At 40.1% G+C, this 18,276-nt stretch overlaps 1 pseudogene; it reads right to left on the reverse strand.

The window, feature by feature from the left end:
• Positions 1-9,783: 9,783 nt before the first annotated feature.
• On the reverse strand, positions 9,784-10,786 carry LOC110328586 (annotated as a pseudogene).
• Between the last annotated feature and the right edge of the window lie 7,490 nt (positions 10,787-18,276).

The following is an 18,276-nucleotide window of genomic DNA, read 5'->3' on the forward strand; positions in this document are numbered from 1 at the left end:
ACAGACACACACACAGACAGACACACATACAGAGACAGACAGACACACAGACAGACAGACAGACAGAGACAGACAGATACACAGAGACAGATACACATACAGAGACACACACAGAGACAGACAGACAAAATATAGATACACACACAGACACATACAGAGACAGGCAGGCAGACAGACACACAAACACAAACACACACACACAAACACACACATGAATGTTCGAGCACACACATCCATTTATCTCAATGTACAATCTCAACACAAGCCCAAAGCAAATGAGTCACCTGACCACAGCTGGGAACCTCTAACAAAGACACCCAAATAAACCTCTGACCCTGTGAGTTTAATTACGACAGGTACTTTGTCATGGGAAGATGGTACTACACACTCCCCAAACACCTATGAACATTTCAACACCACTAACGCTGGTGGCAGTACACTGACGTCGAGAGACCAGGAAGAGGGCTGTACAAGCGAGAGGCTCTACAGCGTACGTCTCAGTAGCTGCACGGAAGCTCTGCGGCTGTGGGCATGTTCCCCTTCTAATACAGCCTCTCTTCCTCTCAAACCACATTATATGTTTCTGAAAATGCTTCTCAGGTGATCTTCAAGAAGATCTATTCTCTATCTCAATAATTTTATTTTGGGAACTATAGTCTAAGAAAAAATGTCTAGATCATGAAAAATTTTTATTCACAAAAATGTCTCTTGAAGAATTCTTTATAATCAGTCTCTCAAAGCTTGGAAATTCTAATGATTAACAGCTTGGAAATAAGAAAAAACTAGGACTTATTCATCTTGGGGAGTTTTTAAAATATTTCATTAATGATTTATTTTTATTTTGTTTTATGTGCATTGGTGTTTTGCCTGCATGTCTTTGTGAGGCTGTCAGATCCCCTGGAACTGAAGTTACAGACAGTTGTGAACTGCCGTAGAGATGCTGGGAATTGAACTCAGATTCTCTGGAAGACCAGCCAATGCTGTTAACTGCTGAGTCATCTCTCCAACCCCATCTTGGGGAATTTTATTCCTTTAGTGTGGATGACTTGGTTTTATAGATACAAGTTCTTGCTTTGTAGCTCAGGACTCAAGCACAGAGTCCCCTAAGGGCTGAAAATATAAGTGTGTACCACCCATCAAGTATGCCAATGATAAAACAAAAAATGCCTACAATAAATAATCCAGGAAGAGTGACTATGTAGATGCTCTCTGAAAACATCTGTAGATGGGAGGAGTTGGAGACTGGATGCAAGAAAACTCCATTGGTGGGATGCTTGTCAAGTGTGCATGAAACCCTAGGAAGAGGCTCCAGAACAAGGTAAAATTGGTATGGTAGTCCTAGCACTGGAGAAGCTTGATCAACAACTTCAAGGTCACCTTCTGCTATTTAGAAAATTCAAAGCCAGCCTGGGTTACCTAAGACCTTGTCTCCAAAATGCAAAAGAAAATAAAACAGCAACAAACCTCACCAATAGGGAAACAATCGAAAGAGTTACAGAAAGCAAAACAAGACTAGATTGGATTTTTCTCCATAAGGAGTCCAGCAGTACCCCTAGTCACACCAAGATGCTCCGCTGAACTGAGTTCTGCCAGAGAAAACTATTCTAAGGCTGGAGGCATCAAGAGAGCCAAGATGTGGTACAGCTGCACACAGTGTACCCAGAAAGCCAATTGGACCTTGGCATGGTGAAGGGATGTGGGGGTCTGGAATGGAGAAACTTGCAATGGCTCCATTGCTTCACCTCCTACCATTGCTTTGATTAGCTTCGTGTGGAAGAAGTTGGCACAGCACCCCAATGGTAGCAACAGAACCAACCAGCCCTGACTGAGAAGAGAGCCACAGAGTGTGAACCTGAGCTGTTCTGAATGCCACCCGCCCCCCATTCTTCCACCCTGACCTGAGAACCTACATTCAGACCTACACACAATCACTGGAAGCTTGTGACAGGAATTGCTTTGTTATCCCAAGGTCTGAGACAATGCAAATGTAAGCAGATGAGTCCTCCATAGAACCACAGAAGTGGCAAATACGGACTGACAGACACCCACTTCTCTTCTTTGAATTTCAGAGAACAACATCCCCTCCCAGTCTTGTGGCATCTGTTTCAAAAGAAAACATAAGAACCCTTGGTTTTCTAGCATGAAATGTTGACTGAGATGAGGAAAGGCTGTTTTCCATTCCATTTTTATTAATTTTTAATTTCAATTAAAAAAGTTTTTGCTTTCTATGTATACTTCTGGTAGGGGGGCTTGGTTTGTTTTTGTTTGGTTGGTTGGTTTTGGGTCGCTCGTTTGTTTGTTTTGTTGAGACAGATTCTCCCTATGTAGACCAGATTGGCCTCAACCCCATAGAGATCCACCTGCCTCTGCCTCCCCAGAGCTGGGATTGAAGCTATACCACTCTGTGGCACACAGTTCTATATTTTAATTGTTAGGTTGTTGTGTTTTGGTTTGTGTCTTTCTGGAAATGTTTTTGTATCTATTCTTTTTTTCTTTCTCTAAACCTAATTCCCATTAATCTCTCTAATTTCATATCTCTAACCAAGTCTTTCCTTCTCATTTTTATTACACCTATTGTGACCTCTTTTCCTATTGGTTCTTCATTCCATTCACTTCTAACTCCATTGATAACCTCAGTTCAAGAAAAAAAAAAACCTATATACTATGTTTTCTCCATCCAGTACACTACTCCTGCCATCTCTGAACATGGAGGAAGACACAAGTGAAACACATAAGCATCTTCACCTGTATCGTCATCTGCATGTTCTCCTGAATCTTCTCCTGCATTTTTCTCTTGTAGTTATTACCAGAGGGCTGCCAGACCATCATAGTTTCTCCCTATAGTTGATTTTCCCCACATCAAAAGTAAATCTACGTCAAGACAATTCACCAGGAAGGTTCACATGAAACACAGCAAGTGAAATCAACAGAAAATGGGGATAGGGAGGTATAAAAACCAGAGGACACATTGATGTTAATATGTGTGTAAATATAATACACAAAAGCCTACAACATGACATAGAAATCTACAACACCCACACAAGTTTGAAACTTCTTAATACTGGAAACTAACAACAATGAGATCACTGAATTTACATAAAGACTGCGGAACTCTACCTTTTGTTTGGTTTTCTCAGAGTCTGAGGAACCCCAGACCTGCCTTGAATTCCAGAGGTAGTGAAAAAAAGATGTACTTCTGCCTTGTCTGCCTTCCCTCCCAAGTGCTGGGATTGTAAGCCTTTCATGCCCAGTTCATTTTATGCTGGAAATCAAACTCAAGGCTCCATGTCTGTTAGGCAAGCACTATGTCAATCATGCGACGCTCTCAGCCAAAGTCTGACTTTTAGAAAGGGTCAGTGATGAGATAGATGGCCCAAATAAGCAGATCAACGTAGTAAGGAAGTCAGTACAGAACCTAGACAAGAGTTACCAAAGGGCGGGATGGAGTCAGACATTAACTTGGAAACATAAAAAAACATGGAGGGAAAACTTCTCAAGGAAAGTGAGATACAGAGAAATAACCGAGCATAAGTTTGAAAATGAAAGAATTAGTCAGTCAAATAAAAATGCACCAACAGAGAAAGCTGGGCACAAAATGAATCACAAACAAGAGTATATGAGCTAGAAAAAAGGCTGACATTGTGGGAATGGGTGCTCTTAGAGAACATAAGATGACCTGAAAGACCTTGCAAGAATAGCAGGCTGGGGACCTTCTGCTAGAAGGTTGTGATGAACACTCCCTGGAATGTCCCAGCAAAACAAGCTTTACAAGAAACCAAGGCAGGTACAGATAATGACCAAGAATGTTTCAGTTCCCTCTTCTGGTGACTAAGACCTCACCTCACCTGGGGCCATCAGTGCTGCTTAAGGAAGGTCATGAAAAGACACTTGCCTCTCCTCTCCTGAAGGGAGAGGCTAATTACCATTTCTAAAGGTGGGAGGATGAAAATGTCAGCTCGGGCCAACAATGGGCTTAAACCATACCCTTAAACTGTATAAAAAGTGTGTGCCTAGGAGATTCCGGGTCACCTCTGCCACATACAAGTCAGTTCTCTCTTTTCACCTTTTGAGTCCTGATGACTGAACTCAGGTCACAAGACTCGGTAGCAAGGCCTTTTCGCCACTGAACTAGCTCTCTTACACCACAAGGTCATCGTTTAAAAACTCGACAGAGAAATAAAAACATTTCAAGACAAGTATGCACAAGGCCAATACTACAGACAGTTCTGAGGAGTTTTACATAATGTACAGACAGTCTTAGCATATGCCATGAGAAGAGCTGATGAACAGAGGGACACAGAGGGACGACAGGAAGTAGTCAATCTTATCTAACAGAGCAAAGCAGCAAATCCTTACTACCAACAGAGCAGGGAGAAAAGAAATATCAACATCCAGTTAACCAAAACAGCTACCAACAAAACCTCTGGGAAACAGGAAACCAATCATTCTCAGGAACTGTCTTGAATGCAAATAGACTCCACTCACCAACTAAAATCAAAGCAAAATAACAACAAACAACAAACCAGAGTGATTGCATTTAAAAAGAAAAAGAACCAAAAACAGGGTTCTGGGAGTAAAGAGCAGGTTTAGCAGTTAAGATCTCATATCTAAATTTGCAAATGACCTGAGTTCGGTTCCTAGCAGCCATGTCTGGCAGCTCACAACAAGCTCTAACTCCACCTCCAGGGGTCCAATGTCTTTCTCTAGATTTTCTGTGCACATGGACACACACACACACACACACACACAAATAAATATTAAGAGAAAAAAAGAAACAATATCCAACTATCTGATATCTCCAGGAAACAAACTTACTTAGCAAAGACACACCAAAGTTGAGAGTCAGTGCCTGGAAATAAATTACCAAGCATACAGAAGCTGTCAACAAATTGGTATAGCAGCTGTCACATGTGATAAAGCAGACTTCAACTAAATCCAATCAGAGTAAATAAAGAGGGCCATTACATATTAATAATGAAAGCAATTCATCAAGAATACACAAAAATATTTATGTCCTGAATCTAGGGTATCTCAGTTTCATAAAACAAACACTGAAAAGCATAAGAGGCCATGTAGGTTCTGACACAGTGGTAGTTGGAGACTTCAACAGCTTATTCTTATGTCTAGATAGGTCTTTCAAACAAAAAAACAGAAAAGAGACTGCCAATCTACACCACGTATCACCTGCATTTAATAGGGACCTACTGAAAATTCCACTCAAGAGACAAGGAAGGCATACTCTTTCCAGAAGCACACAGATGGAATATTCTCTAAAACTTATCACTTCTCAGGGCATACAGTAAGTCTCAACAAACACAAAAACAAGCAAACAAACCCCTAACCCCTCCTAACAATTGAAAAAATTCCTTTTATGCCCCAACACTGGAAAAATTTGAACAGCAAGAGAACTCTCAGTAGCTGCATAAATACTTGAAGATCTAAGAATATACCTTAGAGTGAACAGTAGGTCATTGAAGAAATCAGGGAGGAAATTTAAAATTTTCTGTAGGCAAAAAAAAAATGAGAGTATAAGTCCTTACCATTGATAGCTACATGTATTCAAATGAAAAAGTTAGAGAAATCTCAAATAACCAACTAGTGACACACATCAAAGTTCAAGTAGACCAAAATGCCAAAACCAAACACAGTACACAGCAAGAAATAAAACATGTTAGGGCAGAACTTAACTAGAGATTAATATGTACATATATATATATATATATATATATATATATATATATATATATATTAAGTCAAACAAAGAGTTGGATCTTTGAAAAGATTAGCTAAACAGAAAAAAGAGAGAGAAATGAAATTTCAAATTAGAGATGGAAAGGGAATTCTTACAACAGGCATCAATGACATTCAGAAGATCATTAGAAAATATTTTGAAAATGTATATCTTAAAAAGCTAAAATATCTAGAAGAAATAGATGTTTCTGAATTCATCTGATTTACAAAAATAAAATTTTCAAGTCTGAAATAATCTAAGTGTAAGACGCTGGAGAGCCTTAACTTACCGGAGGACCCCTCCCACCCCTTGAGTGAACAATGCTGAGCTGGGAATGGATGCAAAAGCAAGAGGAATTTTATTGTTCCAGCATACAGGGGTTGCCCTGCACATGGAGGAGAGAGACAGAGAATGATCAGCGATGTTTTTTTATACAGTTTTCAGAGCAGCAGCCATTAGGCACAATGTGACTGGCAGAAGAGTGTGACTTTTAAACTGATTGGTCTTTAGGGAATGAGGTGGCAAGGACTTCCCTTGTCTGTAGGTGGCCAATGGTGGCAGAAAGTGTCTACATTCTCTGAGCCTCCCCAACCTGTTGGTGGCCTATGGTCAGTCCCCCTTACTCCCTGTGGTCTGAGGAATGTAATTAGCTGCTCCCTTCTGGAGAGGAGGGGTGCCTATGTGCTCTATGACCTTTCTCTTCCAGGAGGGGAGGGGTCTGGTGGAATTTTCCAAAGTTCCTGAGCTGATCTATTCATAAGCAAGGAAATGAAATTGAAGTGGCAATTAAAAAAATATCTCACCACCACCACCAACAAAAGCACTGGTCCAGATGGACTCAACTCTGAATTCCACAAAACATCTAAAGAAGCCCTAATAGTACGAACACAACTACATTAATATAAACTCATTAAATGAGCCAGTATTACTTGATACCAAAACCAGATAAAGACACAATAACAATGGAGGGGACAGAGAGAGAGAGAGAGAGAGAGAGAGAGAGAGAGAGAGAGAGAGAGAGAGCTAGCTGTAGGTTAAACTTCTTGCTTCTTGATGAATATAGATACAGACATTCTCAACAATATACATAGAAACTTTATTCAGGAACCCATTCATTAGATCATAATCAATTCCAATGGATAGAAGCCATATCCAGTGTTTGCAAATAAATAAATGTAATATAACCTCTAAATAGACTTAAAAACAGAAATCACAGAGTCATCTTAATAGATGTAGAAAAGGTATTTGACAAAGATCAACATGCGGTCATGATGGAAGTCCTGAGGGAATTAGGATGTAGCATCCCTCAACATAATAAGGATTTTAAACGGCAAGCCTGGAACCAATAATATTATACTAAATGAGGGTGTAAAATGGACATCATGTTCTCTAAATTTTGAATGAGATAAAGGTACCCATTCTCTTCATACTTATTCAACGTAGTGCTTAAAGGTTTAGCTAGAACCACAGGTAAGAAAAATATATAAAAGGATGCAAATAAGACACAAACCAAATTAACCCTGTATACATATAACAAGTAAACGTAGTTTCTCTACTTAAAAGACATTACAGATCCTACCACAAAACTTATAGATCTGGTAAACACATTCAGGAAAGTAGTTAGATTCAAATCAACGTATGAAACCTAGTAACTTTTTAAATATACAGATTCGTTGTAAACGAAATATCGAAGAAAGCACATTAATAACCACATTCACAATAACTTCAAATATCCATTTTAAAAGGTCTAACCAACAAAGTGAAAGACGGCTTTAATAAAAAACCTTAATATGTTCAAAAGGAACCTGAAGGTGACATTGGCTGTTGGAAAAAGAATCTTTTATGCTCCTGAACTGGCAGAATTAATATTATGAAAATATCTATATTACCAAAAGTAATCTATAAATATTTAATGGATTCTCTTCAAAGTTTTGATGACATTTTACAGGACATTTCAAAAGCAATCCAAAAATTCATTTGGAGACAGACCCAGCAGTCCATAGCTAAAGTGCTGTTAGCTTAAGCAGAGGGAACAGTGCTGAATGTATCATAACACCTGGCCTACAGCTATGAACTAGAGTCATACTAACAAAAACAACATTGTGCTGGAACAAAACCAGACGTGTATACCAACAGAACATAATGAAAGATCCCAAAATAAACCCACACCATGACCACCAACTTTTTTACAGAAGTGTCAGAAACATACTCGGGACAAAAAGTAGTTCTTTAAAAACTAATAAGATGCTGGACGGTGGTGGCATACGCCTTTAATCCCAGCACTGGGGAGGCAGAGGCAGGCAGATTTCTGAGTTCAAGGCCAGCCTGGTCTATAAAGTTAGTTCCAGTACAGACATGGCTACACAGAGAAACCCTGTCTTGAAGAAAAAAAAAAGAAAAGAAAAAAAAAAACTAATAAGATTTATTTTAAAAAATACAACTCAGTACTGAAAATTTTAAATTCTATTTATTTATTTATTTATTTATTTATTTATTTTGGTTTTTCGAGGCAGGGTTTCTCTGTATAGCTCTGGCTGTCCTGGAACTCACTTTGTAGACCAGGTTGGCCTTGAACTTAGAAATCTGCCTGCCTCTGCCTCCTGAGTGCTGGGATTAAAGGTGTGTGCCACCACGCCCGGCTTTGAAACTTTTTAAAGTCATCAAAATAATTTTACAATAGTTAAATGCCTCTTAAATATACACACTATCTTCTGAAGCTAAAAGTAATATGCACTCAACCAGTTTTTAAAATCTATTTGGAACATTAAACATGACAGAAGTAGAAAAAAAAAATCTCTTATGAAGTCCTCTATGAAAGGAAATTGTGAAGAGTTCCTGGTTAGACAAGATGACTCCAAGGGAAAATATGCAGCGTAACCATGGCATCATAGAATGAATTGGGTAATGTTCCGGTTCTATTTTGTGGAATAGTTTGAAGAGTATTGGCAGTAGATCTTTGAAGGTGTTGATAGAATTCTGCACTAAACACATCTGGTCCCCATTTTGGTTGGGAGACTTTTTATGACTGCTTCTATTTCTTTAGGGGTTATGGGACTGTTTAGATGGTTTATCTGATCCTGATTTAATCTTGGTATTTGGTATCTGTCTACAAAATTGTCCACTTCATTCAGATTTTTCAGTTTTGATGAATATAGGCTTTTTGTAGTAGAACCTGATGATTTTTTTTAATTTCCTCAGTTTCTGTTGTTATATCTCCCTTTTCATTTTGATTTTGTTAATTTGGATACTGTCTCTGTGCCTTCTAGTTAGTCTGGCTAAGGGTTTATATATTTTGTTGATTTTTCTCAAAGAACCAGCTCCTGGTTTGGTTGATTTTTTGTATAGTTCTTTTTGTTTCCATTTGGTGGTGGGAAAACCAGAGGACTATAAATACTGGAGCATCTATTAAAACAGCAGAGCACAAAACAAGCAACTGGAATCATTTTCTTACAAAGACTCAACTTGTAGAAGAAAAACTTTAATTACCATTGCATAAAGCACTTATATAAAGTAAAAATTGGTTTTGAATAACATTAATAGAGATACTCTAGAAAATGGAGGTAACTGAATATAAAAACTCTGGCAGCAATTTATTAGAACAGTCTCAGATGTCAGCTGAGGCTGCATCTAATGGGGACAAAAGCCTTGTCTGTGGGGAATTTTGGATGATACGTGCAGAAATATTACACTGTGCAGAAACCAAATTGTATCATTTTCACAAGTGTCATAAAGATTCATACAGTCAAANTTCTTTTCTACATGCACTTCAGTTCCACAGCAAGAGTGGCATAGAACACCTAAACACAGAAGAGAGCATTCATGCAAGATACCTAACTCCTTGATATAATAATGCATACACTTCAAAATGATTACACTATCATTACACCTAGGGCTTTCTGCAACTCCGAGACGGTGGTCACGGTCAGCATGGCCCCCAGGGTCAGCATGGCCCCCAGGGTCAGCACGGCCCCCGGGGTCAGCAAGGCCTCCAGGGGTCAGTGTCTGGAAAGCAGCCACCACCCCTGTGTGTCTTCTCTTTTTGCATTTTTTTTCTTCTTCATTTTTCTTAATCAACTCTGCTGTTGTTGCTGTTTCTTAGCAAAACTGGTAAAAACAAAATTGTAATCGTTGAACATAGCACTCTGGCAATCAAGACGTTTAAAGCCGTCAATCTTCTGGGGCGAAGAAAGCACTGTGAGACATTTAGAACTCTGATTAACCAACAAGGGGGTCACAAATTTTCCTGGCCTGAAGACTTCCACAACTTTCCTGATCAGGTCGACATAGGAGGTTTGACTGAGGTTTGTTTCAAAGCTAACATAAGAAAATTCTGTTTCTGGAGTGATATGAATAGTCCAATATGTTCCATCCGATTTCAATCCATTCATCGAGTAGTCACAAGGATCGAACAGTGTGGCATCAATGACAGAACCTGGTGTCAGGTCATGAATTCCACTCGCACGAGTGACATCTTTTGCAGTAACACCATCTTTCATGTAGAAGTGGTCCATATCTGCTGGGTCAATCTCACTCATCAGAACTTCCAGGGTTTGATCTGGCTGATTGGTTACTTGGCTCTCTGGGAAATCCAAAGAATTCAAGTACCAACAGTCAAAATTCATATGTCTCATACAATATGCTGCTCCATTTGGGAAAATTGCATTAAGAAACTCGATTTCTTCCTGGAAATTCCGGTGTGGGTACCCTTGGTGAGAAGGCTTCATGAAATTCTTACGAGAATAAAAGAAGCTTTGAATTGAGTCAAACCTACTGTAATCCCAAGCAAGCTTCAACAGGGGAACCAGTGCTTTCAGTGAGAGTGTGGTACCACATGTCTTCAAAATGAAACGTCTCTTGGAGACAAACATGCTACTCTCACTGAGTACAGAAGCTTCCTGCCTGTCAGTCTTTGTCATACTTATGATTGAGCACTGCACATCCTTCAAAAGGACATTTCACTCAGATTTTGGGATGTTACAAAGATCCCCAGATCTCTGGCTTGCTTCGGACCTCCAGCAGTTTCTCGGTCCTTTTGAAAAAATGTGCAGCTTCCATCACCGTGAGACTAGCAAACAACCAACAACCACAGAAAATCAACTAAATTAAATCTCTTCTCCCATCGCTCCTGACACTGCTGCGGATTGTTCCAGCTGTGTTATTAAAGTTCAGGTTCCTTTTTTTTTTTTTTGCTATAATTTTATATTAACTTTTTTTTAAAGGACTAATAAAATTTTCCTGGCTATTTTCATGAGCTAAAGTTGAATGTCTGTTGGAAATAGAGGCAGATACAGTTCAGTCTCTTGTAGTCAGTCTGCTGCTTTCCCATTAAAGAGAGTTGAGCAAGTGCTAGTTAATGTTGCCAGCCATACTGTGTAAGCCTCTCCTGTATTTCTTTAAGGGAGTTATTTATGTCCTTCTTAAAAGTCCTCTATCATCATCATGAGATGGGACTTTAAATCAGAATCTAGCTTTTTCAGGGTGTTGGGGTATCTAGGGCTTGCTGTGATGGGAGAACTGGGTTCTGGTGATGCCAAGTAGCCTTGGTTTCTGTTACTTATGTTCTTGTCCTTGCCTCTCACCATCTGGTTATCTCTGGTGTTAGCTGGTCTTGCTGTCTCTGACTGTGGCTTTTCCTTTCTGCAAGCCTGTGTGTCCATAGTCCTGGGAGACCAGTTCTCTCCAGGAGGAATTTGGATATGGAGAGCTGTGGCACAGGGTCAGCTCCAGGGTGCAGACAGAAATCAGAAGGATCCTGTCCCTGGTTGTTCCTTGTTTCCTGTGTCCTGATGGCTCTGGCAGGTCCCTCTTGGGCCAGGAATTTGAGCAGAAGTGTTGGTCTTACCTGTGCTCACAGGTGTGCTGGCACTTCTTGGAGACCAGCTTTCTCCTGACAGTATTTGTGTATGGAGCGCTGTGGTAGAGGATCTGCTCCTGGAAGGATCCTGTCTCACGCTGCTCCTTGGTTCCTGTATCCTGAGGACTCTGGGTGGATCCCTCTGAGCAGAAGTGGTGGTCAGGATCAGCTCTGGGTGCAGATGGAAACCAGAAGGCCAAAAAGTAGTTCTAAATGAACTGAAGACTTTCAAAATTTTAAGTTGTTTAGGAAGCATTTTAAGATATAGACACTGACAAGAACTTTCTCTTTTATATTGATTATTTTTATTTGTCTATGTGAGTGCATGCATATGTTTATGTGCATCACATGTATGCAAGAGCTTGTAGAGGCCAGAAGAGGACATCAGAACCCATCCCCTGAAACTAGACTTATAGGCAATAGTGACATGCTACAGGCGTGCTGAGAACTTAATCCCACTCCTTTACCACAGCAGTACTGAGCTCTTCACATTTGAGCCAACCCTCCAGTGCCAGAGAAGAACTTTCTAAATGAGATTTCAACAGCAAAGAAAGTAACTCCAAGAGCTGACATATGGGATTACGTGAAAGTGAGAGAGCTTCTACACAGCAAAGGAAACTATCAGAATAAATAGAGAAACATCCTTGCCGGGTGTATTCCAGGAGTGAAAGCGAACAACAGATGCTGACCGAAGAGAATGAACGCTGCTGTAGGCGTGACGGAAGTTAGTTAAGATTGCTCAGAGGACCAAAAGTAGAGCAACCGTATTGTCCAGACATGCTACATCTAAGAGTCTGTATCCTACCATACTCCTAGATACATATGTGTCCATCGCTACTACCCTAATCACAGTGCAAGGAAATAGTGTCATCCTGGATGTCAATAGGTGGAATAATGAAAGCATGGTACAAATTCATTCAGCCTTAACAAAAAATGAAAATTTTAGGATGTGGGTATATCTGGAAGTCATTATATGTAATGAGGAAACCTGGGTTCAGAAATATGGCTGTCTCACATGTAGATCCTACCTTTGATTTTTATATAGGTGTGTGTAGGATGCAGGTAAAGTTAGAGGGGACCTCCAGGTGGAAGGTTGCCAGGGGAAACACTGGGGTGGAGGGAATGGCATGGGAGCAGGATCAAGCAAAACGGTGCTCAGAACATTACAATGAAACTTGGGGTGTTACTTACAATAAGCAAATAAGGAAAATAGCAATGCGCAAAAACTATATACACAGTGGGTTTAAATAACCAACTAACTGCTGTCACTGAGTTGCTTGCACTTTGGGAGTGTTCTTGTAGTTCACAGGACTCCTTGGGAGACCAGAAGAAAGTACTGAATGTCTAGGATCCTTCAAAGTTTCAAGTTGAGAGTGAGCACTCATTCTTTTTGAAGGAAGTTTCCTTTTAAGATAATGTCGTGTTTTGTTTTTAAAAGATAATGCCTCATTAAGGTCTGGACCAATGGTGTCAACTCATCCTAGAGGATGCTTCAACAAGAGGTTTTTAGAGGGAATAGATGGGGACAAAAGGACCCAGTAATGCACAAGGGCTTTCGTTAATGAGATGAGTGAAATCAAGGTGTAATGGAGGAATATTGGGAGGGACTCACACAGCTATGCTTATACTTCTATTAAGCAAAGCCTGAGATAACAGCTTGTAATGGCTAAGTTCTCAGCTTTATGGGATCTGGAGTCACCCAGGAGCTGAACCTTGGTACTCCTACAAAGGATTATTTTGTTAGGGTAACTGATATAGAAGCCCATCTTAAATGTGAGCAGGGGCACTCCCAGTCAGAGATCCTAGACTGTATAGGTTGAAAAGGAAAGCCTAGAATTAGCATTGGCTCGTCTCCTTTTCTGATTGTAGATGTGATATGGCCGGCTGCTTCAAGCTTCTGTTGCTCAGTTTCCCCACCATGATGGACTGAACCATTGAAGTGTGATCCAAACAAGCCAGTTCTCCTTTAAGTTGCTGTCGTTGGAACATTTTTTAACAGTAACAGGAAAAAAAAAAAAAAAGACATGGCCTTTGTGTGGTACTTTTTTGTTTTGTTTTGTTTTGTTTTTTTTTGAATCAGGGTTTCTCTGTGTAGCCCTGGCTGTCCTGGAACTCACTCTGTAGACCAGGCTGGCCTCGAACTCAGAAATCTGCCTGCCTCTGCCTCCCGAGTGCTAGGATTAAAGGTGTGCGCCACCATGCCTGGTTGTGTGGTACTCTTATTTACATTCATAACTTTCTTTAGAAAGAGTAATAAGGATACAATAGTAACTAACAAGATAAGAAGATTCAGGTATTTGTCTCAAGCTGCATCCCAGGTATTTTAACCTTTGGCACAGAGTTCTATACCATAGAGAAATGCATTATTATTTTAACATTCTAATCAGTTAATAAAACAAAGGAAGAAAATCATGATTACTTCAAGTATAGGAGAAACATTCTATAAGTTCACTGTAGTTTCACAATCAATAACAACAATAAGCATTATAGAATCTTTTTCTAGTCTGAAAACAGAAGAAAATTCCTCTAATCTAATGATTGACATAGATAAAATAAAATTAGAAAATTACATCTAATGGTGACTGGGAATTGATATTTCCATTTTGGGATTGGAAAATAGACACAAATACTACTACTCTCACCTCTTTTAATCATTTTTCTAGAGTAATGAAAAATGAGAAGCTAAATGCTTTAGATGGCTGCCGCTTACTTCTTCTGTCTTCTCAGGAGGAAGCACAATAGACTCCATATATAAACTATTTTAATGAGACAGTCTACTATGTAGCCAAGTGCAATGTCCGGACTATAAAACCAGCAGGATAGAAACTTACAAAATGAAAAAAAAGTTATTCAACAAAAGAATGAAATAACACAAAACTACCAGAATTATATCCAGTTCAGTGTCTTCACCCATAAAGCTGTCATGTCATGGCAGAACTTCAAGAAGACCCACATAGAAAAAACATCCTATGCTCATGGGTTTCACACTGAAATAAGACTAAGGTGTGAGTTCTTCACCCAACTGTCCCACAGAATCAATAAAATCCCAAGCAGAATTCCAGAAGCCTTTTCTTTCTTTGTGGAAATGGAGTAGTTGATTTCAAAACGTATACAGGTTTATAAAAGATAGAAAGAGAAGACAATCTTGAAGAAGCCAGAGTTGGAAGAATTACTCTGTTAAACACCAAAACCAACAGTGCGGTATTATTTGTACTTTATGATTTTATTAAAATGGAAATGAGCCAGATGCTCATTGGTAGATTGATAAATAACTTGTGCATTTATGCAATAAAATATCTGTACAGTTTTATAGTAATGACAGTGAAGGAGCCATTGCTGCATGCCGCACCACAAGGAAGCATGACATTGAGCAAAATGAGACAGGTGTGTGATCGTTCTATGTGTTATGATTCCATGTATGTTAAGTTCACAAGTGAAGTTAATCTATGGTGTCCACAGTCAGGTTAGAAGAGGAGAGAATAATAATTACGGTGGGAACTTCTGGGCTGCAGGCTATGCTCATTACTTGACCCAGGGGAGAGTTACAGTTATAGAAGACTATCTCTTTCAACATTCATATGGAACTGTATGACCCATTCACCCCCTTCAGAACTCACTCTGGGCAATAGCTGCCAAGCACATTAACTTAGCATGTTCCAGAAAGTTTCTTCTACATGCCAGTGGAATTGTTTGGTTTATGTATAACTAAGCTGTATTTAAACTCTCTTTTTAAAAAATAAAGACTTGATTTGTGTGTATCTGGGGCCACAGAGACCCATAAAGTGTAAGATCCCCTAAATCTGGAATTAGTGGATGTTGTGAGCTGCCAGTCTGTACCATCTTCAAGAGCATGAAGTGATCTGTGAATTCTTTAGGAGTGAAGGAGCACGTCTCGGCTTTGAAGGACTTTGCATGTGAGCACATGCTTGCCTGTGTGAAGAGGACACAGTCTCCTTCCAGGGGCTTGGGGAAGGTGCTCTATAAGTTCTCCTACAACACAGAAAAGGAGGTCCAGAAGCACAGCCACCTGATCTTGGAAAGGCTATGACCTGGTTGTCATTATCTCAGAATTGTTCAGGAGGGGCTTGTTATAATATGATGCCCCTTGGTACCTAGGAGAAATTTCAGCTCTTGTCATGAGATATTGACCAAGCAGATCTGTTATTTCTAGAATCCAAGATGACTTCAAGAGAGACTGTCTCCAAAAGGACACATCAGAATGAGACCACAGATGTCAAATTTTTGTCCCTCTTTAGTTACCTAATGGGCACGTGTATTTTAGTGGGTTTAGTCGGGTTTAGCAAAAGCACCTGTAAGTATTTATAAGGATGATGCAAAACCAATTTGTTAAACACTGGCCATTTCCTTAAGTATCCATTCTCTTCTTTCTTAGTAACCTTGAAGCTGGGTGTGGTGGCACAACCTTGGTTTGTTTGGTATAGAAATAGACCCCTTAAAAGGCTCAGTGTTGCTGGCTTCCCTGAGCAAGGGGTGGTAGTAAAATAGCTGGTGTGATGAGACCAGAAGGGTGGTGGAGGCAGGGCTGCTGGCAAGGCTGCCTGGGTTTAAATCTTCCAGGGAGATTCTCTTTCCCTTTGCTCTTTGTTTCTGATCACAGCCCTAGTGGAACAACACCCAAGTACCCGCGACGCTGGCTCCGACGAAAGCCTGAAGGCAGAGTCCATCTTCTAGAATAGCAGAGATTGTGTAGCTTCTCAATGCCGGCACCAGGCAGGACTCCTTGCCATCGAAGAGAGACACCAGTTTAAGACAGTTTGACTTATAATCATAGTTGAGCACGTCTCATACATTAGACACTGTGCTAGTGTGTTGACAGGCTGTTCTTATTCCAGATGAGGTCCCTAATTTTCAGAAAGCCAGAAGAATCAGTTTGGGATTCTAAATTGGGTATCTCAACTGTGTCGCTGTAATTGAGTAAAACTCTAACTTTCTAAACATGCAGCATGTAAACGTCTAACTCGTGTAAAATGTCCATGAGACTGCTACTTTTGAATCTCAGAGTTTTGTTTTATGTTAGTCCCTCTTTCTAGAACCCCCTGCCTCTCTTTTGCATTGGGAAACTCCTGCTCATCCTTTTGAAGACTCTTGGATGGTGACTGTTTTGTCCTGAGCTTTATGAAGCTATGGCTTATCTTTACATGCCATTCTTGGCTGCACAAGTCCATCTTCTTTAAGACCAAAACCTTCCTATCTCTCAGCTTTAGCTGACTACTTGGCCAGAAAAGCGGACGAGGAGTAATAAAAATGAAATAAATGTATCCAATGACTATCTGAATGAATAAGACTGGGCAATGCAGCTAAATAATTGTGGTAATCTTCAGAGGGCAACTACAGAGTACCAGGGCTTATCTCCTTGTCTGTCTCCTAAGTCACACACAGGGGAATATGTCGCTAGTAGTCTACTTTAAAGAGAGACCTCTAAGAACTCAAGTCTCCAGATTCTTAAGACAACTGTGACAGATTTCCAATTCAATCCCCCCCCCCTCGTGGAACATGACTGGAAAGTTAGTAGAGATGTAGTTTTTTCTGCCTTAGTTCTTTCCAGAAATCAAATCAACTCTGAGGCTGCATCCCCTTTTCCAGATTTGGAAGACTGCATCCGTCTTAAACAAGACTGTGATCGACAAACCTAAGGGAACATTAGTGAGCAGTTAAATACTAATTAGCCAAGCCCTTGCTAATCTCCAGCTGTCAAAGCAGAGATAGAGACAAAAAGCTTCAATTAAACCTAAGTTGGTCCCAGAGGAGGGAGAGGTCAAAGGGGAATGTTCAGTCAACTGTGCAATTATGTGAACCAAGTCCTAGGGAATTAACATGAAGAAGTAAAAAATTCACATATCCCCACACTCATTTAAAATGACATATATCAAGCTGGAAAATCGCCTTTTGCCACTGTCCTTCATCCAAGCTCTCCATCACTGAAATGGTTCCCACCATGTTGGGGACCAAGTTCAAAGCCTTTCCTCTAGAGTTGTCCCAATGGAGATTTCCAGTTGCTTGTCACTTCCTCCTCCAGAGCCTCTGATCTGCTCCTTGCTGTGTGCCTCCTCTCATACACTATATTCAGACAGAACTGGCTCCAGTCTGCTCTGTACAGTCCAGATCTGAGTCATTCACCTCCAGTCTACCTGTGCTTTACAATTCACTACATTAAAAAGTAATTGATAAAACAATTCCATTATGAAGTCACTTCCGGTCTTCCCCACAGTTTTAACAATTAAGAAAGACATAAAGAGGATGGCAGGAGGGATGTCATTGTTTTGTCTAATGCTACGCAGATCTGGATGATGGACACCAGACATGGCTTCCTAGTGTTGCTCCTCTGGCAACAGCAGCCAACCTTCCTAGAATCAGCCCCCTCTGCCTGTGACAATTACAGGCACAAATAAAACTATTAGGAATTCTTCACAAAGTTAAATTTGGTCAGTTTAGTGGATTCTCTGTCGATGTCTGGTGACCACCAAGAAAAGGAGCTATTCAATTTGCAGTGTCAGCCTGCAGCCCTGGTGATAGACAGTGTATTTCTGTGCTTCCTGTGGTATAGTCTGCTTTGTGTGGGTTGTCTTATTCAAGGTGACATCTGGAAGCAGATCACTTGCAGTTTCAAAAAGAAGGCCTGTTTTAATCCCAGTATTCGGTTTAATGAAGAAGAAAAAAAAAAAGAGTTCAC

The sequence above is a fragment of the Mus pahari genome, chromosome 10, assembly GCF_900095145.1.
Source record: "Mus pahari chromosome 10, PAHARI_EIJ_v1.1, whole genome shotgun sequence".
Classification (NCBI taxonomy): Eukaryota; Metazoa; Chordata; class Mammalia; order Rodentia; family Muridae; genus Mus; species Mus pahari.